General features: G+C 43.6%; 1 protein-coding gene across 4 annotated transcripts in view; it reads left to right on the forward strand.

The window, feature by feature from the left end:
- sipa1l1 (signal-induced proliferation-associated 1 like 1) overlaps nt 1-27,661 on the forward strand; it is a 163,803-nt gene that overhangs the window by 46,549 nt on the left and 89,593 nt on the right. For 2 of the 4 annotated variants that reach the window (XM_007893254.2, XM_007893253.2), the window contains exon 3: nt 23,771-23,834. The exons of the other annotated variants lie outside the window; for them this stretch is intronic. The gene's annotated coding sequence lies outside the window, so the exon portion shown is untranslated. The remainder of the gene's footprint in view (nt 1-23,770; nt 23,835-27,661) is intronic. 4 annotated transcript variants of the gene reach the window in all.

Here is a 27,661-nt window from a genome sequence, read left to right on the forward strand (position 1 = left end):
AAATGCAAGGATTTTTATTATTTGTGGGATGCTGGTTTCCTTCTTATATTTTGCGAAAGAGATCATTCCTCTCTCTACCCCCTCCTCGCTCCCTCCCTTCCCTCCCCTCACCCTGACCATTTCCCCCCTGCTCGGGTCCTGACCCAACTGTCCAGCGCCTTGGGACGTCCTCCCGACGTGAAAGGCGCTCTATAAATGGAATCTTGTTGTTGATGTGTGTAACTAGTCACTGATTTTCATTGCGGGATGGCAGTTCTCCACACTTTCCAACAGAGTTTGATGATTAGAAATTTAGATTTTTTTTTTTACCTCTTCACTCCCCGCACCCACTCACTCCCTCTCCCAAGTTCAGAGAAGCTGAGGCTTATTGCATTCCCAGTTGTGAGCAGCACTGTCAGCATAGACTGGAAATTGAACCTTTCAGGGTCTGTATGGAACTCTTCCAGAACGGGTAGTTGCTTTACCAAGTGAACCGTCGGGACATTTTGGCAATGATGATGATTTTCATCATCGCTACTGTATACACCAATAGTATGCAAGTTGTGAGAAGAAGATAATAATAAACCTTGCATTTGATATGGTGCCTTATCCAGTTGTTGAGACGTCTCAAAGCGCTTCACAGTGGATTGACAGAACACCAGGAGAAACTCCTTTTTCTTTTGAATAGCGCCGGGGATCTTTAACATTCGCCTGAACAGGCAGACGGGACCTCGGTTTAACGTCATCCAAAGAACGTCATCCCCCGAAAATGCACCTCACCCGCAGCAGTGCACTGAAGTGTTAGCTTAGACTCAGCCTGGCCTCACGCAGGCTGCCTTTTGGCTGGAGATCAGGAATTTCCATCCACTAAGCCAATCAGTCGTTCGCTGCTAGGTGGCGAGAGAGATATTTACGGCAGTTTTAACATAAAAGTATATATTTTTATTTCCAGTTGTATGAAATACTTTGTGCATCTGGCTTCGATTTCAATTTGACTCGATAACGATACAGGTTCTATCGCTCTATCCTCGCGTCTTTTTGACCGAGCGTGACAGTGCCACCTAGTGGTAATCGACTGGTTGAAGACCCCTGGCTCCAAGTGTTATTTGGCTTTTATTTTGTTAAAAATATGTATATATTTGGCACTTGCCATTTACATGAAGGAAAGGAAAATCAGACGAAGATACCTGATACAGTTGATTTTTTTTCCAGCAGACTTGGAAGGAATGCTTCAGTTGAAACAAAGTTTTGACAAGTGCATAAGATTTTGTGCTCTCTGTTGGCAGTGCTGGGAGCACTGCTGCAATTTGGATCGAGATATCCTGGTTTGGGATCAGACACGAGTGGAGGAAGGCAGAGTGTGAAGCACAGAGGGAGAGGGCATTGAATTTTATGGTACAGGAGTGATTGATCGATAGTGCAAAATGTGGTGACTGTACAATTTCACTCCAGTGCAATCCATCATTCTGCTTTCAAAGTACAAAGGCCTTGACCTGCTTGTGCTGATGTGGCACAAGAGCAAAAGAGGTCACTCAGCTCCCTGCCCTCAGGATTGCATTGAATTTTACAAGTGAAGAGTATGGTTGTGGTAAAACGATAGAAATAACATCAAGTGGCTTTGACGTGCGTGAACCTAACCACTTGTTTTAATAAAAAAAAGAAAGAAATAGAAATCGTCTTCCCATTATTTTTCATGGGAATGGTCAGGCCACACACCTCATCCCTTCCGTGCAACGCAAACGTTGGGAAGTTCATTTAATAGTTTTTTTACCTTGGTGGATAGGCATGGTGCCATAACTGTTCTGTGAAAAAAGACTGGGATCTTGAATAGCTTGTTGGATCAATGCATTTTGCATGGCTTGCACCACCCGGAGGGACTTGGACAGTTAATGAGGAACTTCTGAACGGAAAGAAGCTTCAGCGCCAGAAATGACAGAACAGTCAAGTTCAAAATAACGGAATGGAAACATTAAACACTGCCTGCAAGTTGTTCTTTCTCTTGCACATAAACTACAGTGGAATGTTGCATCCCACCATCGTTTATCAGTCGGGACCTGAAACTCTCTTTCATTGTCCATATAGGAATTGGGTGCACCCAAAGAATTTGTTTCCGTTCAAACAGAAATTGGTTTTGTGTGAAGATGAACCATTCACCGTCTGTTTGCTTGCCGCCTTTCCCACCCTATTCCCTTTCTTTCCTCCCTCATCCCTTGTATGCGGTGACTCATATTAAGATGCACTTGCCTGAGAGATCACCCTTCCTTTATGTGTGAATCAGAACAGTGAGTGTCAGCTACTTGATTTAGAGCAGAGATTCCAAGGCTTTTGTTGTCTAATGGCAACGCACATTCCATTTCAGTACAAGTCACTTGGTTGAGATGACCTAACCCTGCCCAGACCAAGTCCTGTAGCTGGTGGGTCCTTGTGTCACGTCCTTTTCTACGGTTTTACTGTGCATTCACACAGCCAACCTTGTTGCATGTACATCTGCTAACCCTGGTTACATCCGGCTCTGATACAGTTTTCCACTGTAGTCCGCCTCCAGTGAACTGGTTTGTGAGGATTGTTTGTCTGAGCTGTAAATGTCACACACACTTTGTTGGACCAGTGCGTTTCGAATGAGAATTGCCTTCCGTTTTGTCAGCTGCAGTTGTTGCAGGCTTTTGTTGACCTTTTGCTGTTGCTGCGGCTGATATAAAGGATAGTGACTCAACAGCATCATCGCTTCAGTTTGTGTTCCTTATATTGTTCTCTCCACACATGCCCCACCACCCTCCCATGGCTTTGGAAATAAACTACAGCAAATCTTTGTTAGAATATCCCAACGTTTCTCAAGAAAATAGCTTCTTCTGGTGAGATTTACCAGTTCTGTCACTGGAATTTCAGTGAAGTGCTCCCCACGGTTTGTCTAGCCTGCCAACCCTCACAGTCAGGCTTCATACATGACTAACGGTAGCAAAGAGTGATTGGAACCAGGGGAACTTCAACCCAGTAAGAAAGAGAAAAGAAAATAATCACCTTCTGGATTGGGAAGAGAGAAAATTGCCTATAGGAGGGGGAGCGAGGAGGAGGAGAGTAACTAGAGGGGGGAGGAGAGAGAAGAGGTGGGACAGGAAGAAAAAGTGACTGTGCTGAGAATGTGGGAATAGAAGAAGAAAAGTTGAGGAGATGGCAGATGTGAAATGCATTTTCAGCGACGGTTTAGAAATGATCGTGTGGACTGGCTTGCCCCAAGCTTCTTACTGAAGCCAGGCGAGGCGGCAAAAATGCTCAGATCAGGGCCAGAATATTGATTTTGAAAGATGGGGTTGACTGGATGAATTGCCTCATTCTCTGGTGAAATCAGAAAAATGTGTTGTACTTGACAGTAAATCATAGGTCTTTAAATAACAGTGAACTTTATGGGATGTGTGCAACGTGTAATGAACTTTTATCAAATATGAAAAGCAATGAGTTACCAACAAAGAGAATACTGTCCTTCTGAACTCTCCAGTCGTAACACTGCTGCTTGCTTCATAACTGACGCAGTCTGTTGCTTATTTTCAGCTGCGTGTGGTAAATGCAGAAGGGAACAGCAAGCAGTTCAGTGAATATAATCGCATGCTTTCTCTTAATTGCAAGCCCTGTTTCAAATTGTGATAAGAATGAGATCTTTGATTGCGAGCAACAGTAAGCAGTACTGTATTCTGCTTTACCAAAGGAGCCGTGCCTCACTGCCTTTGGTCTCTGATGGGTAATATTGTTATATTGCGTGGACTAATGATAGCCAGAGGCACTCAGCGCAATATTAACAGAACTCGCACAATTTCCAAAGCTCTCATTATAATTACAAGGTTGAGAGCCAGTGTTCATTACTCCCTGAGAAAACGAGCGCTGTTTCAAAAAGGCTGCTTTTTGTCTTCAGATGGAGCATGCCATCTGGGTTGGCATGTCCGGACCTCCCAAGTCGACCGTAGCTTTACTGGGTTTCAACCCTAGGAAGACGAGACTTAGTTCTGTCTTGCAATTGTTTGCAAAGAATCGGCAGGTCCATTTTTGGAGATTTGACCAGGAGATGATTTTTCTGTTGCGTTGGGAACTGTGTCATGTAAAATGTGCCTTCCAGTACACATGATGGAACAGGCTGTTTGTAGAGGCTGTTGTTTCATTCCTCTTCAAAAGCACCCGATTGATCTCATTGGAAAGCTGGGTGTGAGCACTCACTGTTCCATCCTAACTAACCAGTGTATGTGGGAAATGAGGTGTAACTCACCAATTTGAAGTGGTATGATTTTCAGTGGCTCCTTTTCCATTGAGTTATGCTCAGCTCAGTAAACAAGGGACATGTAACTTGACGATAATAATCCTTGCATTTGACATAGTGGCATATAATGTTGTTGAGACATCTCAAAGCGCTTCACAGAATATATTGTAAAGTGGATTGACTGTGTATTTTGTGGGTGAAACGTGGTAGCCAATTGCACGGAGAGGTGTCCCACAAACCGTCATGGATTGAGTGACCAAATTTTATTTATTTTTGAGGAGGGTTTATTACCCCCGGAGAGTGATCTGCCAATCGACTATCAACCGGGTTCCTACTTACTGCTAGGTAAACAGAGGTGTGTGGAGTAAGGAAACTTGCCTACGGTTTTGCCCTGCCCAGCAATCAAACCCGGATCCTCTCGTTTGCGAGGCGATTCCGCTAGTCACTGCGCTACAGGATTACACTTTTGTATAAATTCAGCAGCACTTGCTGATTTTGTACAAATTCTTAGGGGCAGAAGACGTGGATGAGAATTTACTTCTCTTCTATCCTGGTCTTTGAGTAACCTTTCTGGTTTGTTGTAGCCAGGCTATAAGTGCTGTGTTGCTAGATGGACCTTGCCCACTCTATCCAGTATCGGGTTGCAAGCATATCGCTGGGCTAATTTTACAGCCAAGTCTTGTTTTGATGCAGTGACGTTTTCACAATCCAGTTTCACCAGGTCAGGCTCCAGTTTGCATCATGCAGTCAGTGAGTTGGACTGAACGAAGAGAGCTTCCAATTTCAGTTTCCAGGAGCTGCTTGCTGGCGAAGGGTCAGAACTCAGCTTGAAACTCTCGCTGCACGGTCCAAGTTGATTTCCTTTTGAAAATTTTTTGAATGTGAAATAGATGCTCGCTCTGTCTGATGGACTGTGCTGCTTCGGCTTATCGGCGTGACCCGAAACGGACTGACTGCTTTTGCGGAACGTATTGTGATCCAGGGGGCTGGCTGCAGGCCAGTGAAGGCTTTTTTTTAAAAAAAACTTGCTCAGTGCCCAGACAGAGATTAAGTGCTTTATCATGGCAGGCTCTGGCTTTTCTATTGATCTGTGAAGCACATTCCATTGCTCCTAATGGCTAAACGGTGGAAGATTAGCACTCGGGAGTTTTGAATCTGACTAAAATAGGAGCAGGTATGTGGTCTGAGATTTTTACAAAATATATATACTTTCAGCACTTTTATCAGCTTGGCTTTTTTTTTTTAAAGTGAGTTGTTTCTTCCACATGGTGAGATGTATCCCAAAGTTTTGCCTGCATACCTAGATAGTTAGATAGTTGGGAGAGATAGACGCTAGCATATAAGGATGATGGGCTGCTTGCTGCTGCTGCTTCTGCTGCTGCTGGTGGGTGAGATGTGCAGTGCAAGAGGAGATCTGTTTTTATTCACGCTTTTCATTAAAAATCACGTCTGTGTTTCTTTCTGAACTCATCACCTTTTTCATCCCCTCACAATACCTGCAGCTGGGTGAGCAGGTGTGAGGTCTTCCTAGCCAACTCTCTTCCCTTTTGCTTCTCTTTTTCCTCTTGCACCCTCATTCTACGGTTGCAAGTGACAATATTCCAAAACAAAAGAATTGGCTGTCGCGTTCCGTCTACAAAATAGTCGGTTCATTTTACAGTATATTTTGTGGCTTTGAGAATTCTCAATGATACGATGAGGCGCCATATCAAATGCAAGTAATATTATTATGATTATTATTAAAGTGTCGCACCATGTTTATCGTATTCCTTTGGAGGGAATGCTTTTAACAAAGCTGTGTGTGTGTTGTGTGTGTGGTTCGTTAGATTCCAGCAGTTACTCCAAAGCACGCTCTGGGATCCCCAATCCTCATCTCCAGCCAACCTGCGCCTAATACTTTCCAGGATTATGTAAGCAGGATGTGTCCCTCCACGGAGAGAGTGCGCATTCCAACAATCTATCTCTGGGACTTCCATGTGTAGGTGGGATGTATGGAATTCTCAGTTTGTTTTGGGTACTCTTAAGCTACAGTGATAGCTTTCTGATTGTGTCTCAGTTGACAAAAAAAAAGTGTGTAGTAAAAACAAAGGAGTATGTACCTTTATCGTTATTGGTGCAGAATTAGATAGACAATCACACTTTTCTATGAGGTGAAGCAAGTGGAGCTGCTTTTGCTGAATGAGTGTGGCTAGATTTCATTGCCACATCTGGGACTTGTGTACGTTTAAACGGCTGGGTTACAAGTGATATCAAAACATTGGTCAAATGTTAGCCCAGCAGCACGTGCAAGTGTTTGCGGTGTGGAATGACTGGCTCCCTGTGCTGTAACCACCAATGGTAAATTTTCCAGTGTTTGTGCATTGAAGATATGGCCCGTGTTCGTATGATTGTATCTCCCACATATGTTGCACTGTACCAATAAATATGGCATCAAACCTGCTTCTGTATCTGTCAACAGTGACTTTTATCTGTTGCATATCGTAAATCTGAGTTCCTGTTTGTTCATTATATGCTGGTGAGGTGGAATGTACTTAAGAATTAAGATAGCTACAGTTATTTCACTGTGTCTTGTGGCCTGTCTATCAGAACCATGTTTATGGCCAGAGGTGTGTACAGGGTTTAAAGAAAACTGACGATAATAATAATCTTTGCATTTGATGTAGCACCTTATTACGTCATTGAGACGTCTCACAGCACTTCACAGAATATATTGTCGAGTGAATTGACTGTGTATTTTGAGGGTGAAACATGGCAGCCAATTGCTGTCAACACCTGATTTAGACTGATCTAGACAAGTGGATTGGCGGCATGGAGATAGGCATCAGTTGGGTCAGAAGGTTGTAGATTCAAATCCCATGTTGGGACATGAGCTCAGAGTCAATGCAAACACTCAAGTTTAGTCCAATGGGAGAACGCTGTGTTATCTGAGATACTGTCCTTTGGATTAGATATTAAACTGAGGTCTTGTTTAGTGGACAATGAAGAACCTGTGATGGTTTTTGAGAAGAGAAGAGCATTACTCCCAGTCTTCCTGGAATAATGAACCTTTTTGCCCCTCCCACAAAACATACAGTCAATTTATTTTACAGTATATTCTGTGAAGTACTTTAAGACTGATCCCAACACCTTGCTCAGGTCCAAATCCCTGACTGTCCAGCGCCTTGGGAGATTCCTCACGACATGAAAGGCACTGTTTAAATGTAATTTGTTGTTGTTGTGATAAGACGCTATGTCAAATGCAAGCATTATTATTGTTTGCTTACATCTACGAGCCCTGGGCTGTGGTTGGAGATTGGGGGGGGGTGGGGGAAAGTGAAGAGACAGGACTCCCACCACTCATTAGATTGACCAGAGTTGGTATTGTGCTGCCTCCAGCTGTTTATGCTGAATGTAACACAGTCTCAATATGCAGTTCCCTTTCATTAGAGAGCGAGACCTTCACCGGTGGTGCTGGTGGTTGCACTAGTTTGTGATAGATTTATGGTGCTCTGCTACTCAGTCAATCAGGCTCCAAACTGGTTGTGTAACAGCAGATTTAGTTATTTTTGCAGCCATTGTAAAAAGAGCTATGTATTCCAAAACAGTAATTATTGTAAACATTCCACTGTGCTATTTGCAAGTCTAGAATTTTTATATTCTTCCAGTGACTGTAAAAACTCAAATGTTTTTTGAGGAAGGGGTGGGGGAGATCCAGAACTTTTTATGAGAAAAATCTTGGCCAAATATATTTATGTGGCTATCCCAGGAGACTCCGTCAAACAATAAAATGCAACAGAATTTCTGCAAAAATCTAGCTGCTTTGTAAAGCTGGATTGACACCAGTCATCTCATATATTTAAGGCACAACCTAATGTGATTTGTATATAGGGCAGTGCAAATCTACAAGATGTCTTTCCAACAGTGAAATTGGGCTTAGAGAACCATGCAAACACTTGGTTAAATATTTAGGAAACAGGAGTAGGCCATTCAGCCCCTCGAGCCTGTTCTGCCATTCTGTTGGACCTGTACTTCAACTCCATTTACCCGCTTTTGCTCCATATCCATTGATACACTTACCTAAACTTATCCACCTCAGTCTTGAGCATTTGAATTGTTTTATGATTCATGGTGGAATGGTGAGGTTGCTTCTAATTTCCTGGTTTTCTATCGACCTCCTCGCATCTAACTCATTTCCAGAACTAAGCCGTTTAACCTTGCAGAGTTTAGTGCCTTCTCTTGATGTTGAATCACAAGGTTGTGCATGTGTGTTGTATGTGCATTGGGCCAAAAGCTGCCTGGAAAATTGACAGTGATGAGTTGGCATGCATAACCCAGGAGCACAGCAGAGGAGGAAGAGAGTTAGCAGCACTAGAAGTGAATGCTCTTGTACAATCCTTATAACCTTTAATTGGTGGAGTTTGTGACAGTCAGTATTACATACAATGTCATACCACAGGATTGATCATGCACTCCAGAATAATAATAATCCTAATGATAATTCTTACATTTGATATAGCGCCCTAGCACATTGTTGAGGCGTCTCAAAGCGCTTCACAGAATATACCGTAAAGTGAATTGACTGTATATTTTGTGGGCGAAACGTGGCAACCAATTGTGCAAGAACTTTCTTAAATTAAAATTAACAATTGTTTTTCTAACTCTTTGCCACGGCTGCCATTATGAACCCGTACAGGCTGAGAAGGCTCCATTCCAGCTGTTTCCAGCCACCTGTAGCCCGGTCCCCTTTGCCCAGGCAGTGTGTGTGGTTGAGCAGTGGGTGTAATGATTCACATTTGTGTCTCCAGTTAGTCCGAAAGGTGTTCAGACCAGGTGCGCTATGCCTGTCCTAGATTCTCAACATGACATAGTTTATCAGAGTGGCGCCTGCTCCTTTTGAAAGCTCGGTTTCTTGTTGAATCTCATGGGGGTGGAGGAGAACCGGGTGGGATTGCAAACGTTTTCATCTTTTTCTCCATGGACCAAACTTTGGATTCAGGAATAGCAGCTTCAAAGTGCTAATATGTGGCTTCAGTTAAGAATTTTTATTCCCCAGACGTGTTTAATCTCTCAAATCTCAGTTTCTCTGCGCTCTCAGATTTTAGTGCTCTGATCTATTGAAGCAGAATTTCTATATGAGCCTTCCTCTCCTCCCCCACACACACAAAGGAGTAGCTGGTTGTATGTTCTATGCTCATGCAGTAGTTATATTTTGATTATCTAACAGTGAAGTTGTCCTCTTGAGGTTTGATCTTAGTCTGCAGTTTTCCTCCCTACTATGGCTGCCTTTTGATGTGTACTGGAAATTACCATATTTTATTTCCATCTTGTACCAATTGGATTTTGGAATTGAATGACTCGCAGACGCACAGGAGGATGGACCAGGATGTGTACATGATGGGCATATTGGCTGCCGCATTCACCCTACGAATGATCACTGCACTTTACAGTGAATCCTATGCAGCACTTTGAGATGTTTTGATGATGTGATTAGGCGCTCTAAGGAACGGAAGGAAAAAAATTCAGCATGAAATTTAGGAGTCTGAATGGTTGTGGGGATGGCTGGAGTGGGTGACAACAGATGCGCTCTCCCTCCTAACATGAAAGACACTATAGAAATGTAAATTGTAATGTATTGTATCTGTGCAATAAGGTGAGCTTTACTTGGGACTGAGGCACACTAAATAGCATTGCAACTGTGGACCACATGAGGAGAGTGTTCCATTCCTGACAGTTGAAACAACCATCGGTGTTCTTTCTGGTGTTCTCTGCTGTTTTCCAGTGATGTGGTACAGCGTAGCACCTCAAGGTAGATCTTATATGCAGACGTGGTCTGATTTTTCTGAACTGCTTGATTCGTTTTCTTAAAAATGAAGGTCTCAGTTGTCTTCAATAATTCACAGAATATCATAATTCACAGGACACTAGAATATGTTTTCATGTGTCGGGAGGACATCAACAAAGAAATCTGTCCAGTCAGCAGCAAAGTTCGAGTGACTGAATGTGAAGCAATGCATTGAGCAAAGCGCTGTGCAGACCAACAGCAGCTTTGCATGAAGGGTAGAGTGAATGAATCATCAATCACCTGTTGTTTTCACTGGGAGAAAAGTTGCATGGCAGAAAAATGGTAATGGTTGTCCTCAAACCAATACAACAGCAGCCTCAGGGCGCCAGAGATTTCAATGGAACAGAGACGATTAAGATGGCATCTTGTAGTGCTATTCAGTTTTTTTTTGTTTAGGATTTTGAGTGGATCAGGAGTGGAAGATTATTCCTGCTGTTTTGCTAAGCTACCACGAATTCCATTCTCTGAACCTGTTTTATGTATCAGTAAGTTGTTGTTATTGCATTAGATTTTGGTTGGAGCCACATTCGTTTTACCACCTTCTTGGTGCCTGGCCCCCGAGACGTGAGAAAGCAAACGTAACTCTTTTGGCAAGTGTGGTTAGTATTTAGCGGTGGTGGGCTGAATAGCAAACACTTCTGCTTGCTAAAGGTGAAATAATATTCCTTGCATTTGGTACAGCACCTTATCACATCGTTGAAACGTCTCAAAGCACTTCACTGCGAACTGGATTAACTGTATTTTGTGGGCGAAACGGGGCAACCAATTGCGCACAAGTAGTATCTTGAAATAAATGACCAAATTTATTTTCTTTTGGAGGTGGGGGGGGGGGGGAGGTGAGGATTATTACCCCCGGTAAGCGATCCACCAATCAAGCATAGGAGGAACAAGCATAGGCATTTCGGCAATCTGGTGCCCAAGCACAAGGAAGCGATCGGGAGCACAGTGCACCTGAGCCAGCCTAATTCCCTCCCCTTTGGTCATTCAATCCACAGCTATTTGTGGGACTGCTGTGCACAATTAGCTGCTGCGTTTTGCCCACAAAATACACAGTCAATCCACTTTACAATATAATCCATGAAGCGCTTTTGAGACGTCTCAACGACGCAATGAGGCGCCGTATCAAACGTAAGGTGTTACCTGCTCGGGCGACCCAGGCAGAAATCTAGTGAGTGTAAGTGATTTTTTTTCTCTCCACAGACAGGTTACAAGTCAACTCATAAATCTTGTAGAAAGACGTTTAACAAAACGCTGACAGTTCGGAGCTGCAGGCAAGTGGCCTGAGTGACTTTTACCTCCCCCACCCCCACTTTTTTTTAGTGCTCTTTATGCTTTTAATTAAAATGCTTCATTCATGAATTTAAATTGTAAGAATCTGCGAAACATGCTTCTAGTTTACTGCCCATTTCTAGCCCGTCTCCTTTGCTCTCTGTGTGGGCTGCTGCGTTCATGTGTTTTGAACCTCAGCCACAATGTTCGACCCTCCCCATCCCACTCTCCATCTCAGTCCTTAAGGAACTTTTCAAAGAGAATCGATCGTCCAGCTTAATGTTGGCAGCGGTATTTAAGAGGCGCATTCCTCTTTGGTGTTTACCCTGGGATTGCGCAATGAATTGGCAAGTTCACGTGTTAATGACGAATAAATAGTTTTTAGTCTGGAAGATGTGGTGTTCCGTCATGCTGGAGAGCTGGAGTGTTTGATGTCTGACTTTTTCTTGACTGGGGGCGTCCTTGGCCTCTGGAGGTGGCGACGTCTTGGAAGCTTGTGTTGAACCACTCCCCCCCCCACCCCCATCACGGCAGCCCCAGACAGATCTGCTGGCTGTTGTGGCACGCAAGACGGGAGGCTGAACTGTTTGAGTGCACATCTGGAATGATGGTGGAGGTGCTGTGTCCAAACCAGTTTGACTGAAATCTCCCCATGGGCCAGCCAAAACGTTTTGCTCTACAAACGAAAAAAGCTGGGGGAAAATCGAATGGGAGATGTGCGTGCAATCTGCCTCTGCCTCCGAGAGACGGACCCTGTCCCATGTGAAGGCTGCTATATACACGCAGGATGTTATTGTTGTCTTCCGAGGAACCGAAGTGTCAAAGGCTTAAACCTTTGTAGCTCGGACGTCACTTTGCCCGAATATGAGGATTTTCCCCGCACCCTTCCCATTTCAATTCCCTGTTTGAAGCCAACGATAGTGGCGGAATGATCTACCCTCCCCACCGGCTTGGAATGGATGAAATTCAAGCTCCTTTTCCCTTCCCTGCTGCTCCTCTGACTTCTTGTCAATCGATTTATTCCTCAATAATAATATTGTAATAATCCTTGCATTTGATAGAGAGCCTTATCACATCGTTGAGCCATTTCAATGCACTTCACAGAATGTACTGCAAAGCTAATTGTCTGTATTTTTTGGGTGCAACACGGAGGCCAATTGTGCACGAACAGTGGTGGATTGAGTGACCAAATTATTATCTATCAATCCCTCTATCCCACCATTGGTTGGCCACCATTAACTTCAATAACTTGTGTGTGCGCCTCACTTTCTCTCTCTCTCTCTCTCTCTCTCTGCACGTCTTTGAACAAACCTTTTTTGGCCGTGCTTTTGTTCGGCGTCCTCTAATTTTCCCTTTTTCCACGCTCGGTGGGTTGCTTCCAGTTTGTAATTAATTACTCCTAAGCGGACGGTGTGTAAGTGCATGTTGTTACGGTGATGCAAAACTGCCCACGTGTGTAACAATTTTTCACCAAAATTATAGGGCCACATCTGGCTTGATTGATGCCTGTGCCTGGACCACTTCCAACCTGCAGTGTGCTTTCTTGGTGTTGCTACGTTCTCCTTTCCGTAAAGCCGTCCTCCTCTTCTTGCCCTCTTGTTTGAGTCGGCTTCTTTAGCCGAGGCTATTCTCACTGGATGTGACTGTTCCTGACTCATGGGTCAGAACTGTGTGTCTCAGCAGGCTTCTTGACATGGGGGGCAATCATAATCGTAATCCTTGCATTTGATAACGCGCCTTATCACGTCATTGAGATGTCTCAGAGTATACTGTCAAGTGAATTGACTGTATATTTTGCGGGGGAAACCAGGCAGCCAATTGCACACAGAAGTGTCCCACAAACAGTCGATGGGCATCAAGTGCATGTCCAGAAAGCTCTGCCTCAGGCCACATCCTGCTCTAAACCGAGCCGCCCAAGTTTGATTTATAACTGCAATATCCTGGAACCCATTTGATCCCTCCTGGAAAAATTAACAGAGGGTTCATTTAGATAAACTGCAAAACCTCGACAATGCACACAACCTCCACATTAAACATAGCTGCACCAATATTAATGTTTGTGCTGTGGGCAGCTGCAGTGATTGTACACCTCTTGCTGCTTTTCTTTTAAACCGTGCGGCTGCTCACAACTTTTAAAGGGTACAATTGAGATTAGTGGACTGTCCCTCCAGAAAACAGCTGCTTGAATGTTCTGGCTGATACGCTATTTTATTGAAACAAACATAGTATTTTTGCTACATAAGCAAGCAGTGCAGCACAGCNAAAAAAAAGTGTGTGCCGCTTTGAATGTTTTCATTTTAAAGGCACTTTGAAGGTTGAATGTCGAACTGAACTAGTTGTAAGAAGATCCGATTCCTCACATCTGTGGCTTCTTTCCACTTTGTCACTAATCATTTCCTTTTTCCTTTCGAAGTGCGCCGGGCATTGATGGTGATCTCTGCGGCGTGCTTAAGAACGATGAGATTTGTAACCGTTTGCAGTGCAATTTGTATTGGTGGAGCTCCTTTCCTAGCAGGAGGACGTCTCAGTGTGCTTGTCGAAGTGAGATGGGCACCTGAGCTGGGGGTGGGGGGTTGGGGGCTGCGGGGAGCGAGGAAAAGGTGACTGAAAGTGCAGTCGGTCAAAGAGGTACATATTTTTTTGAGACGTGCCTTTAAAGTCGCTGTTGCAAGTTGCGTGTTCAACTGCACGGTTAAGCACGTTCCCTGCGGCGCAAGGTCTAAAACTTGTGTAACAGATACCATCCAGGAGCCGTCTGCTTATGAGTCAGCATAGGTGAGACTTGACTTGCGATGGGCTGTTCCCTTCCACGCAAAGATGAGTTGGAACATATTTTCTCCACTATTTTTTCACCTTTTCAATGCAGACTGTGACGCAACATGAGCTTTGCGGGTTGTTATTAAAAATAATTAGTCTTGTGTTCGAGATTGTTCCAACAGGTCACGAAGGTTAGGTTAGGTCAGGACAACAACAAGAACAGCTTGCACTTAAATAGCGCCCTCCACGCAGGGTAGAGTCTTGGAGGTCAGATCCGGGTACATAATATCCCACTCGCATACTTATCTACACGAAGCCCCATTGTCTCCCTGTCCCCAGTGCATCATCTACAAGTTCCTTGCTCTCACCTACAAGGCCATTCATACCCTTGTGCCTCACTATAGTTGTGGGTTCTGTAGTTGGCCTCTTTGTCCTTGGGAAAGAAGTAAAAAAAACCCACAAGGTTCCAGCTCCTGGCTCCTTTCCAGTGGCTTCTGCGAAGCGCATAAAGCATTGGCAGCTCCCAACAAAGCCGGGAACACGTTTAGCTGTGAAACCTCCCCCACTATTGTGGATTTGCCAATTGACGGTTGCGGCTCACCCATGGAGAATGGCCACTTGAATGAAATGCCAGAGAGCCCTGTGGAGCTGTTCATCAGCATGTCATTCAGGCGAGGTGAAGGTGGGGGAAGGGGCCAGAAGGTAGACTCGGGGATTCTTTTTTTTAAACAAAAGTGACCACAGTTGGAAGTCCTCAGGAAAAGCCATGCGGAAGCCTGGGACTGCAGGTCTCCAGATGGACTCAGCATGTGTGAAACTCAGCGGCTCAGGCCAACCAGGGGCTCCTGCACTGTGTGCGCGCGCTGATGGTGTTTCCAGGTAACTCAGCGCAGTGGAATCGTAATCGTGTGACAGTATGATTCAAGCAGTTATGGTGATACAGGAGGAGGGGGCATTACCATTAAATCGTGCACATTACAATGGTGCTTTGTTTTATAGGGTATGTGAGGAGGAAACTTAACTGTGCGAGTGCATTGGATCGTAGAATAATACAACATATTTGATTTTAATGGGTTTAAAATTGAGAATGTGACCATTGCTCTTTTTGGATGAGGCATGAGTAGCAGCTGGACACCAGGAGAACTCCCTACTCTTTGAAATGATGCTGTGGGTGTTCCAGGCACTGTGGGTGGGAGGCAGCGTGGGGTAAAAAAAACAATATGGTCACTGGAACCTTTCTGCTCACTACACAACAAAAAAATCTCTCTCTACAGCTGATAATTCGTAACCACACTCCTTCTGAACGCCTTCTGGTAACCAGGGAGAGTTAGCTTAACTCTTAATAATAATAATAATCATAATCCTTGCCTTTGATACAGCGCCTTATCACATTGTTTAGCCATCCCCAAAACGCTTCACAAAATACACTGTAGAGTGAATTTGTGGGTGAAACGCGGCAGCCGATTGCGCACAGCAGTGTTCCACAAACAGTTGTGGATTGATTATTAAGGAGATACAGGGGTACTCAGTGAGAGGCCTTTGGAGAGTAACTGGACAGCTTTTACTTGCCACAAACTATCAGTATAATTAAAGCATAATCTTAACACAGAACAGACGGTCAATTAGATAGTGGAAGAAGACTGATCAAGGTCAGCAACAAGACTATCAGCAGGAGAAGTTGTAGGTGAAGATCTTGAAGACGATCAGCTGCCAGACAGGAGATGGAGCCTGGTGAGGACAGGGGTTGATGAGCATGTGTTAGTCATTGCCTTAAAGCTTAAATACATTCCCTACAGGGAAGAGCAAGGGTAAACTAGCCACAAGCTTTTCCCTCTGCTCACCTCAGAGCTGTTCTTGCACATCCACCTGAATGGACAGATTGGTTCGGACGAAAGAGTGTTTGAGCTCATCATTCTAGAAAGCCCACCTTACCATCCGCTCAGCACAGCATCCGGCTGTGTTTAAAGTGGGCCCAGCGTCCTGCCATCAACATCCCTTCCTATAACCTGTTCTATCCATTAATTGCCCTCTGAGTAAAAATAAAAATTTTCTAGTGTCTATCCTTGAAATTGCCCTTTGGAACTCTAAAAGTGCGTTCTCTTGTCTACAGTCTTGGTGCGTCTGAAACCATTTTCCTGGATTTGCTTTTTCAATCCCATTTAAAACATTATACACCTCTTTGAGGTGCACCGTGAGATGCTTCCTTACAAGACTGAAGAGGCCTAGATTGTCAAATCATTGCTCATTCCTCTAACATTGGGGATCATCCTTGTTGCTCTCCACTCCATTGCCTCTAAGGCCTGGGAAGCCCCCTGTATCACGGAGACCCAACCATATCTGTAAGTCCTAACAAACCTTGACACTGCTTAGTCTGTGTGTGCTCTATGTTAATGCTAGCCAACTTTGCGTCCCAAAGTAATAATGATAATTCTTGCATTTGATATAGTGTCTTAACATGTCGTTAAGACGTCTCAAAGCGCTTCACAGAATATATTAAGTGGATTGACTGTATTTTGTGGGTGAAACATGGCAGCCAATTGCACACAATACAAACTCCCATTACTGAATGAAATGTTTGCTTTTCCCACTGAAAAGCGGTGTCCAGGATGGGGAGATCTAAAGAGAGGGAGAAAACAATTCTCTCTTCCGAGTCTGGAGAGCGATTTCCTGCCCACTGGGTCTTGCTTCCTTTTCTGCAATGGTCCTGTGATTGTAAATGTGTACAGAGGCTCTCTGTGTTTGGAGGTGTGTGTGTGTAGAGTGGGAAGGGGGGGTTATATCCGTTCCTACAGGACACTTGGAGTTCTGCGTATTTCCTTTATTTCTGTTTGAATTTCTTTTGTCGGCAGCTTTTATTTATTCACCCAGCGGGAGACATTGGGTCTATTCCGCGATCCCAAAAGAGCCCGATCTTTTCATTGCGTGCTTGCGATGGGATTTCCTGTTAAATCGATGGCTACATTTAGTAACCTGCATGTGTCAAATGCCTTTCAACTTAATCAACAAAAAGTTGTATTTGTGCAGTGCCTTTCACGTCAGAACAACGCTTCATGGATAGACACTATAAAGTGACCTTGTGTCTGTGGACCAAAGTGGCAGCGCAGTTGCGCACAGCAATGTCCCACAAACAGCCGTGTAGTGAATGACCAGTTTTATTTGGGGGATTGTTGGCTAGTTCCCCACGCAATTTACCTTGGGCAATCCAGGTGTTTGGGGCCGGGGGGGTGGGGAGGCTGGGGGGTTTGAACCCAACCCTTTAATAAGACTACGCAAAACTGACCCGCTACCATATCCAGTGTTTTGTAGTGTCCTGGCCAGTGCAGTCACTGCTACAGTATAACTGACTCAAATCACCAGAGGACAACGTGACTGGTAGCGACTTACTTACAGCTCTGTAGGGCGAGTGTAAAACAAAATCCACCTCCTAATTCATTCCGGATGGATAAGGACCATTAGTCAGGTTTTATCTACTACGTAAATCCTGCATTTTGGAGTCAGGGGAGAAATAATACAGGGCCCAGACCCCTTTCCGGGAAATTAAATTTGGGGGAAAATCAGGATTTAGTTTGGAACATCGAAAAATCTCAAGACCTCCTCTTATGAAAGCTATTCTACCAAAAGTTATTATTATAAATCATTACAATCACAGATTGAGACAACAAATTCACTCGATTTCTCCCCTTCTCTGAAATTCGGCTGAACGTTTTTTTTAAACCAATTGATTTTCATCCCAACAAAGGGTGCAGTATTTATCTGTGAGAATTAGTTTTTTTTTCTCTGAGCCCCCTCCAAAGATTTTAAGGCTCATTGCAAATGGAATAAATGGACTAGGATTTTAGTGGCTCTTTGGCTTCTGGTTGCCACCACAAGCAAAAAATAAAATGCTTTTTTACACAGCTTGACTCCGATGTATTTTTAGACCCTTTCTCCATCCTGCATTCTGTCAACATTTTCAAACAGCAAACTCCAAGGCTGTTTTCTTTAATAGCTTCGCTCATCTCACTCAGTCTTCTCTTCCTTCCTTCTCCTTTTCTCTCTTTGATCTCCTTTTTCTCTTTCCTTCATAAAAACGTATCTTGTTTCCCCGATTCTCTTATTTGAAGCTTCTTGCTCAGCAGGCTCTGGCCTGCTCCATGTCCCTTGCCCGGCAAGCCCCACCATCGGCAGTCAGCCTTTCTGCACCTATCCTTTGGAACTCCATCCCACAGTCCCTTTACCTTGCACCCCACCCCTTGTCTCCTTCAAGGCCTGTTTCAAGATCCTCCTTCGACCATACCTTTGGTCAACCTCCTACCCCCATCCTCCCTGTTCGCCACCCCTTCTGATTCCAACCCTTCCGATTCCAACCCCCAGCTCAGGCCCACATTCTTGACTGTCCAGCGCCTTGGGACATTCTTCCTCACCATGTTTTTCACATTTTTTTTCTCTCTCTCTATGATCTCTGGAGCTGAATGTTTAGTGAGTTGCAACTCACCCATCCTACTTCCTGCATCCCATCTCCACTCCCTGTTCCCCATTGCACTATCCAAACCAAGTAAGAGACCTGATGATGGCTGTGCTGTGCACCCGACCTCTATTAATGTATCTTTTGATTCCCTCTTTACACCCTAACTATGTCCAGAACGGACCGCGTTAAATGAATTTGTCACCACAAACAGGTACTTTGAAATGTTGTGCTGTCCTTCGGATGAAACACTAAACAAAGTCACATCCGGCAATTCATGTGGATAATAAGAATCCTATGATCACGGTGTTAATCAAAAAGAGACTGAAGTTCAATGAGACATTTGCTTCATGGCTTTTTGTGGGGTATTGCTGTGTGTTGTTTGCTGCTGTGTTTGACTCCAAACGTAATAACTATTTGAGAGCAATTCTCCATGAAGGTGTTTAGACATTTTAGGTGCTGTATCAAATACAAGGATTGTGGTTCTGGCGAAGGGTCGTGGACCCAAAACGTTGACTCACTTTCCTTTCTCCATAGATCCTGCCTGACCTGCTGAGTTTTCCCAGCTTTCTCTGTTTTTGTTTCAGATTCCAGCATCTGCAGTATTTTGTGTTTTGTACAAGGGTTGCCATCACTGGTATCTTTGGGACTGGAACCGTGAGGTCTTGTATCTTGTGACTTGCTGTTTGGAATGGAGTCCTCAATATATCTAATGTTCTGGGGGCTTAAATGCAGGTTCCTGTGCCTTTCTCCTGTATGTCTCTGAAGTTCTCTGGGATTGAGACTGTTGTGGGCTTGGTTGCTTGCCCACCTGTCAGTCGGGAAATGATAGTGGATGTGAGGAAAAACACATTGAAGTCAAGACATTGTTTGCTAACTGCTTTCGTACAAAACCAAGCATCTGGGTAAATCAGCTGATTTATTTTTTGTCTGATCTACTCATTTCTGAATCAAACTGTCATGGATACGTAGGCAGAGTTCTGCGTTGAAACTCTTCTGTCTGTCTCTGCACCATTTCCGGGCAGACAGCTGGAAGGCATCATTTAGCTTCCAGGCGTGCCTTGATGCTGCACCCTGACAGATTGCTAGGAGCAGAGCTTGCTCAATGTTCAGCAGTTGATGTAAACTCGGAGCATGAGGAACCGTCCTCTCTCCTTTGTACGCACATCCACAGTTTAGAGACGGGGGAGTAGTGGGAGAAGTAGGAGAGCAACATGGGAATGAATTGTTCCTTTCACACACCTTTCCTGTGTAGAGAATAGTTTAGCTGCAATGCCTCAGTGACCTGGATGAAAAGGAGAAGTGTTGGTGTAATTGCCCGCCCCCTCAGTCTGGCTCCAGACCCACATGTCTTGCAGCCTGACAGTGAGGCATCATCTGTCATCATTCATAAAACACCTAAGGCAGGATCCAAGCCATCACACAGGAGTCAACTCCCTCCCCACAGATCTGAGGGGAGGTCTCTCTTCACAACATTACAGGATTTACAATTATTTTAAAAGTCCCACAATGTGTTTGAGATCATTTCATTAGCACAGCACAAATGTTTAGGCAGCATTAATTAAAGCACATTGAATGTTAGACTTCATTAATTAAGAGCAACACACCCATTCCCTATTTTTTTTAAAATATGCCAAACTAACAATCCAGACATTCTCCCTCACTCATGTTGGTTGAAAAGGATAAGTATCTTAAATTTAAGTTGACCAGGTTTTTTTTGAGGGGGGAATAGGAGAGAGTCTGAGCAAAGATTTACTGTAGTGACTGTGAAGGTAATACAGAACATGGTCAAGGTAGTGTGTCTGTAACCCACAAGCCTAATGTAAATGGGGGCCGAGGGGGACTGATTAGAGTGGAAGATATACAGAGGGGAATGTAGAAAGATACTCAAGACTTTCATTTCATTTTGCTTTCTTTCCCTCCCCTTTTCTTTAAAACAATATGGGGTCAATTGTTGACTGGCTTTACTTTTGTTTGCATTATTCCTGCGGTGCTTTAGAAAAATAATAGGCGAGAAATATCTGTTTATTCAGAGCCTGCGGACTGTCAAAGCACTAAATCTCTTAAAGTACTAAAAACCAGCATTGTACAGTTTAGGAAAATGCCTCTTGGGCTCTTGACTATTGTGTTAAGACTTTCCCTTGAAAAAGACAGTAGTTTGGGTTCGATTTTTCCCTGGCTTGGCCTTGAGCTCTGAAACCAAGCCAACCTGATCATATCCCTTTGTTTTAATAAAATACCACCAAGTGCAGTGTTTTAAACAAAGTCCAGTCCAAAGCTGAAACTATTTTATTCTTGATCAGGCATGCGAATTGCTACATTAAAGTGGAAAAGAGTGGAAACAACTATTTATGGAACACCGCTGTGAGCAATTGGCTCCCGAGTTTCGTCCACAAAATATATACAGTCAATTCACTTTACAGTATTATCCTTGCAGCGCTTTGAGACATCTTGATGACGTGATAAAGCGCTATATCAAATGTAAGGATTATTATTATTAAGAGATGTGATTCTGCATGACAGAAACAAAAACAGCTTGCATTTATATCAGCCCATCAAGCAGGGTTGTGTCTTGGAGCATTTAAAGATATAAAAAGAAAGATATCAACCATTAAATTGGACTTAATTATATCTATAGCTTAAGCACTGTGGGAACAATTTAATAAGTGTAAATTAGTTCGATATTGTGATGCTGTTCAACAGATTGTACACGTTCTTTACACTGTAAAGGCCTATTGCTTTGTGTACTAGCTGCTGGTGTGTAGGCAGTGTTGAGTCTGCCATATGAAAAAATAATAGTCGCATGGGATCAGGTCTGCTTAGGTACAGTGTTGGGATTTTAGCCAGATGGTTGGAAAATTGAAATCCCAGCCTCGATGGACTTTTTTTTTTTACATTTTAGCCCCCCGTTCTCTCGGTGGGAGGGAGAGGAAGACTGAGCCATTTGTAGAAATGCGAGTGTTCGTTCGCATGTGTTCATTACGATGCTGAGCCTTTTAAAAGGGTTTGTACTCTAGGTCCGAAGTTAGATACAACGACAACAACTTGCATTTGTTTAGCGACCCTCGTGCAGGGTAGAGTCCCAGAGCGCTTAAGTTGAATCTATCCAAATACAACTGGACAGACGAATAGCAGTTGGCATGTTATTACTTACAACCAAGATAATGTGGACTGCTGCTAATATTAGGAAATGTGATAGTGCCAAGCAGAGCAGAGCTGGGAAAAGATTTGGGTGCGATACCAGACCAGACGGTGAAAATTCGGTCGGCTTTGAAACTGAAACTAGCAGGAGTCGAGCAAGTATTTGAAATATTCAGCGTGATCCATCTCTGTTCCGGTATGACCGCTCTCACCGCAGAGTTAAATTGTATTTTTACCTGGAAGTTGATTTGTTGTGTGCAGTTGGTGTTTGTGGCACTGGCTGACCGTGCTAAAAGATTGGACTGCTTTTTTTTCACATGCAAAGCATGTGGTATAACATCCCAATTGGTTAGAAAAGTAAGGGAGCAAAGGATAAGGCGACCAGGGCTTGGAAACATCCTTTGATACAAAGTTAAAAGGTAGTTGATCCAAAATAAAGTATGATTTAAAAAATAATCTTTGCATTTGATACAGCCACCTTATCACGTCATTGAGACGTCTCAAAGCGCTTCACAGAATATATTGGGAAGTGAATTGACTGTATTTTGTGGATGAAAGTGTAGAATAGTTTCCATTGTATAACCAGCCAACATCAAATTCATTCATGCTCTTTCCTCAGAGAAGGGTTATTGAAGGAATAAATTATCAAAATCTTTCTTCTGCAAAGCCACATGAATGTGTGAGGTGATGGGGTCCCACATCCTGTTGTCATTCTACGAGGTACAAGCAATAGATGAATGCTGTTTCGTGCCGCAAATCTGTTTCTCCAGGATTTGGGCAGAAGCACAAGCCTTTTTTTTAATGTTGTGTTTAACACATGTTTAATTTAAAGTTTTACTCAAGGAAAAGAACTGGAGAAAGGATGGATCCAGGCCCTAATCCACAGCCGTGTTGAATTCTTTGAGGCATTTGTCTTGCTCGAAAAGTGCTGCATAAGTGCGAGTTGTTGTGTGCTCTACATGAGCTAAGTTAAGTGCAGATTGGATTTGGGAACCCAATTTGGCCATTGTTGTCCCCTTCCTCTCATGAGGTGCCTCAGCCAATTTGCTGTTCTTCACGTTATTGGGAGGCTCATGTGGGGCATTCTCAGCCCGATGCAGTCCTTATTTGATGCCTACGCACTCCCCACTTTATTCTCTGTTATATTGGCCTCCAATGACTTATTTCTATACGTGCTCTGGTATAAGAATAATTGAACGTTTTTCGTGAAGTTGCCCTGCAAAATCCCCGATCAGGTCAGGAAATGGGCTGAGGACATTTGACCACACCGGCGGGTTGAGCTCCCGCATTGAGTCTGTATTGAGTCTGTGATGTTGAAATGAGAAAGACTGATCAGCAAGTTAGCCACATTAACAGGGTGACCATAAAAATTAGTCTCCATTGCACTTTGGCACTCTTTGTTGAGAAATTCAACCAATGAGCTGCAGTTTCGTCCTTCAAAAGAAGAGGACCTCAATGTGGAGCTATTATGAATATTTAACTGGACCGGGTCTCTTGATGGATCAGGTTTAGCTCTGTGACCCTAATTAGACATGGCACTGAAAGGCGTGAGCAGCTTTTGCAGTCCGACAAGCCTGAGTGAGCCAGAAAAATAGCCCTGGAATTTCAGAACATTCCATTTGTGACTAGTGACAACTTAAGGGCGCATCCCCTCTGATTTATTACTTGCAGTGTTAAAAGTTTTCCATCCCAATAAAATTCAGTGCCTGTATATCTCCTTTGAACCGACACATAGTATTAGTTTTCTTGGGATGAACAGAGCGTGGGGTAGGAAATGGAAACAGAAATCGCCAGTTTATCACGATTGCCTTGGACTTGTCACTTGCACGAGTGCTGACCAGATGTGGATGATTGTTTTTTTTTCATGATTTTTTTTGAAAAGTCTTTGTTTAGTATTGGCAGCTTCCAGCAGTTTTTGGAGCTTGTATTTCCTCCATGTGTTGCGCATCAGCCAGTACGGAATTTAATATGATAGAAGCTCTTTTCCAGAAGGCGTGTTGGTTGAGACATTCCAGCGCGATGACATTGCTTTGTAGCTGGATGCCAGTTGGGTTTTTTTTTGTGTGCGAGTTTCATTTGTCCTTTTGGTCTTGATTTGTCTTTCTCTTCTTTGCAGGTGTTTTCATTGTGCCGCACGTCCCTGATCCTCGTCACCTGAATGTGCTGAGCATTGTGGTCAGGTTGGTGTTCTCTGTGTATGTCCGTTCTGATTTTGTGGGTGAGGTGATGTGCCCATCGAGATTGGGCAATGGCAGTGCTGGAGGATGGAGAATAGGAACATACCAAATGCAGGAACAGGAGGCCTTTCAGTCCATTAAGTCGGTTCCCCCATTTAGTAGAGGCAGATATTTTATACCCAGTGCCCTCCCTTTTGCTGTACCCCAAAATACTTCTAGTTTTCGCTTTTCCAACCAATGTCAGCACCAAGGTCACTCATAGTGTGGCCATGTACAGATCTCTAATCTGCTATAAAAATCAGTCTTCATGCACACATGTATCTGCCCTGCCTCACTGCAATAATGTGACCTCTCTCACCCCAGCCACTCTTGCGCTGACTCTACAATGCAGATCGACTATTACTGCTGAATGATAGTCAGGTTTGCGTTGTGGGTCCCTGTCAGTCTGTCAGAGGCTGGTTTTAAAGTGCCTGAACTCATTTAGCAATAACATCCTTACAGCTGACGAGAGACAAAGAGAGTTGCCTTGCCCCAGTGTTTTGGGTTAGACTCTAGGCCAGGACTTAGAGGTGAAAGGGCAATAAGTTTAAAATTCACTGTTGCCCAGTCTCACATTTCATTGGCTGCCTGTTAACCTTTCCTGATTTTTTTTCTGAAATATTTCAAGTTGAACAATTCATTCTTTTTAAACGCAACCAGTGACTATTCGTGAAGGAAAAATGGACTGACATGGCTATTTCTGCTATTTTGGAAAATCAGCACCAGGATTAACAGCTTCAATGTGTTCCACGCAAGAGTTCCCTGGAATATTTGTTTCCTGGTACTCTATGTAGCAGTATTTGTGGACTGTTTTCTAATACACAATAGTTATAGTAAAACTTGCATAAGTCTGATCTGTATAAATCGTAAATCACCAAAGTCCTACATCTGCCAAGTGTTTATATTCTACGCAAGTTTGACATAACTCATACTTTGTATAAATCAAATTTAATGTATACAACTGATACAACTTGTGTAAGGTTTATTGTAATTCACTCCTTACCAACTTTAATGCAGTATTTAGTTGGTTGAGGCACCAATCTTCATGAAGCACATGTATTTTTCATCTGCATTGCTCATTATACCGGTTTTCAGCTCTAAAGCTTTTAAATACTTGTGTTGCTGCTGATGTGGGCGTCAAGCGTGCACTAATTTCTGGAAGGTTTAAAGGTTAAATACTTGGCATTTGTTAGCATTTTGAGAATGCCAGGACGAAGGGGGAGACAACCTTTCCATCTGTTGGCGGAAGCCAAGGCAGAGAGCAGGGTTGTTTATGTAACCCTTTCACTGGCACAGAGCTGCAGTATAATTTGGTTTCCAATTGAACTTTCCCAACGTCCCACACAGAGAGAGGATACTGTATTCATCTGACCAGTGAAAGTTGGCTTCTGGCTTCTTGTGGTCTGCTTGTTGGTCGAAACTCAGCGGTGCCTGGTTACACTTTCTGTTCGAACTCTTAATTTAAAACTTTCAGTAAATATGAAGGTACCAATTGATTTTTTTAAAAAAGTGAACGTAGCATTAAGGGAATGCAACCCAGGAATGTCAGCGCATTGGGACGTCCTCCTGACGTGAAAGGCCCTATACAAATGTAATTTGTTGTCAGTCATCTTGTGAGCCAGTGTGGATTCAATGGACTGAATGGCCTCCTTCTGCCCTGTAGATTTCTGTTTCTGTTGTCTTGCGAGCGCTAAAATTGTGTTACCTTGGCACGCAACAATTTATTAGTTTGGATTCTCTCTCTCTCTCTCCTTCGCCTCCCTCACCCTTCCCGCACGTTAGTGGTTGCAAGATGCAAGGGTAATATTTTTCTTTAGTCCCCAGTTGTCTCTGACATGCGTGGGAAGTTAAGGCACTTCTTAAGAGAGTTTTTAAGCCCTTTGTGTTTGCCCCAACATGGAAAATGAATTTGTGAATGCAGGAGCTTGTGGCGTATAATCGATTTCCCACAACAGGAGAGTGTTTCACCAAGAGTGCACGCAAATATTCTGCAGTGCAGACCTTTTCAGCATGTTTGTGTTGAGGTGGCAGCTGCTAAAATATAACTGTGTGAATGAACAGAAGCACGTGCAACAAAAAGGTAGCGGCTTGTCACTGAATTGGGAATTGTGTGTCGGTGCCGAACTAGTGCTGCCCAAACTTTTTTCGTCTTCAGTAGCAGATTTCAGTGTGCGTGTTTGTACAATGGTTGCTAAAGATGGTACCTGCACTTTACAGGGCTACAGATTATAGATAATAATAATCCTTGCATTTGGTATAGTGCTGTCGAGACGCCTCAAAGTGCTTCACAGGATATACTGGAAAGTGGATTGACTGTATTTTTTGTGTGTGTGTGGTGCATGTGTGTTTGGCTATGTTTGGCACTATAATGTACTCAGTGGAGTAGACCTCTGTTCAACTGGAGGGAGGGGGGGGGAGGGGAACAACTTTATTAAGGGGGAGGGAATCGCCGGTCAGTGCTTCCGCATCTGAACATCACTGCTCGCGTAACCGGTGACATTACTCTGCGTGCGTGCAGAAAGCTGGCCAGCTTCCTACACTGATAAATAGTCAACTTCCTGGTTGCCACCAGTCACTTTCTGCTCGTTGCACATGCTGCTGTCTCTCTCTCTCTCTCTCAGTGCAAAGCCTATCCTCCTCGCGCACGGTCACTTCTTACCACGTGCAATACAGTGGAAGTGACGTTGACCGTGACCTGATAACCTTTTGTTTTAGTGGGCGAGATGTCAGTGGGACAATGACACATGTCTAGTAAGCAATCAAAGGCGTGTTGTATCAGGGTTCTGCTGTACTTCATGTTACTGCGATGGATGTGGCTAAGGATTTAACGCCTGTTCCTAATTAAGCCCCATATTATCTTCAGATTTGTACCATCACCACTTTTCCCGCAGTCCCTTTCCAGTGTCTCGTTTTCAAACTTCTGCTGCGAGCAGAACTGAAACGCATTTATTTCATAGTCGCAGGAATCTACATACTCCCACGTATGTGCAGCAGCCACAATAATGCAAAGCTTTGGGCTTCCACCCAGATGATTTAACATAGAAATCTGCTACAGAACCATTTTTGCTCGTTACCCCAGTCGTAAGTTTTGAATGTCACTTGCCTGTGCGACAGATGTTGATGTGCTACATGTTGAAAGACCATGAATGAGAAAACTGAGCCAAATACCTTCTTAATGTTGAAGCATGTGGAAAAGGGCAAATTCAATGACTGCAGAACTGTGTCTTCACAGTACTTCACTTAATAAGTGTGACAGCGCGTGAAGCATCTGCGATCTAATGCAGGAACAAGTAAGGACATTGCTGTTCAGTAATCCTACACTCAAGGATGTTAATCACAGCGTTAATTTAGTACCCTTGTTTTTTTTTTTGACTGCGTTCTGCATAGAACGTGGGCGTTTAATCTGCCGTAATGTTTTTCCATTCCCAGCAATTATCTAGCTTGATTTGAATTTTTCAGGTTGTTTTTCTCCATTCCCTTGCTTTCTCTCTCTCTCTCTCTCCCTCTCTTTCTCTGATGGTAGAGGTTCTCTCCCCTACCTCTTTTTCCTGTCAGTCTTCCTCTTCTAGTTAATAATAATAATCGTTGCATTTGACACAGCATCTTATCACATCATTGAGACATCTCAAAGCGCTTCATAGATTATATTGTAAAATGGATTGACTGTGTATTTTGTGGGCAAAATGCGGCAGCCAATTGCATACAGCAATGTCCCACATAGTCGTGGATTGAGTAACCACATTGTTTTGTTTTGAGTGGGATTATTACCTCCGCAAAGCGATCCGCCAATC

The sequence above is a fragment of the Callorhinchus milii genome, unplaced genomic scaffold (genome assembly GCF_018977255.1).
Source record: "Callorhinchus milii isolate IMCB2004 unplaced genomic scaffold, IMCB_Cmil_1.0 Scaffold9, whole genome shotgun sequence".
Classification (NCBI taxonomy): Eukaryota; Metazoa; Chordata; class Chondrichthyes; order Chimaeriformes; family Callorhinchidae; genus Callorhinchus; species Callorhinchus milii.